General features: G+C 45.3%; 1 pseudogene; it reads right to left on the bottom strand.

The window, feature by feature from the left end:
- Positions 1 to 460: 460 nt before the first annotated feature.
- LOC117196502 (uncharacterized) lies at positions 461 to 585 on the bottom strand (annotated as a pseudogene).
- Positions 586 to 1,000: the final 415 nt, after the last annotated feature.

Genomic DNA, 1,000 nt, shown 5'->3' with positions numbered 1-1,000 from the left:
ATAATGTTTATGGGTTTTTTATTACTTTTTTTTTTTTTTTTGGACGGGAAAGTAGGATTCGTTGGTGGGCATGAGTAAGGAAGAGACAGTGCCAAGACTCTCATGAGTGCAGGGCCCATCATTTATCCAGGGAGCCACGATTAGGGATATATTTGACTCCACAGCCATCCGGGATGAGCTGCTTTTCTGCCACCATGTTTTCAAATTCATCTGCATTAAACTTAGTAAATCCCCACTCCTTGGAGATGTGGATCCTCTGGCGGCCAGGGAACTTGAACTTGGCCCTGCCTAGGGCCTCAGTCACGTGATCTGTGTTCTGCAGCTTGGGGAAGATGGATATTATGACTTGGCCAATGGGGGCCCTGGCCACTGTGCCCTTGGGCTTTCCAAAGACTGTGCATATCCCTGTCTGGAGCCTAGATTGGGCACAGCATGCCAGTCATGAATGTCCACTGGAAAGGACTGTCTCCAAGGTCCCTTAGGGGAACCCATACAGGCAACAGGCTGCATACACTACCGAGGAGGCTACTGTTTGCAGCCATTGTACACTGGGGAAAAGAGCGTGGTTGGCTTAAGTGACTGCAGATATTACTGGTTTTATCTGTGTTTTCCAGACATAGAGAAGTCCTTCCCCTCAAGCTACTTATGACTTAGAGCAATTGGATAAATTTCACCTCTGTCAGAAAAATGGAAATATATTTTTTTTCTCTCTGCCTGGTCCCTCCAGAAACTGGAGATTCTTGTGTTCTGAGCAGCCTTACCAGGTGAATGGGAAAGACTGTCTCCTGGCATGTGTAGGAATCTTGATATTTCGGCGACTTCTAGAAAGGAGAAATCCACGAAGGCAGAGTCTGGTGGCAGGCTTCTGTTTCAATAGATATGAAATTCTAGTTCTGTTCGTTGAAGTCTGTGTTTATGAAAGTTATTGTGTTAATCACACTTTTGCCCTGATGTTTAGGAGGAAAGGAAAATTACCGAGTGAAGTTATCAGAGTGTAATT

The sequence above is a fragment of the Orcinus orca genome, chromosome 11, assembly GCF_937001465.1.
Source record: "Orcinus orca chromosome 11, mOrcOrc1.1, whole genome shotgun sequence".
In the NCBI taxonomy this organism is placed as follows: domain Eukaryota; kingdom Metazoa; phylum Chordata; class Mammalia; order Artiodactyla; family Delphinidae; genus Orcinus; species Orcinus orca.
The sequence above is the reverse complement of the archived record's forward strand: the minus strand, read 5'-3'. Positions and strand labels throughout refer to the sequence as shown.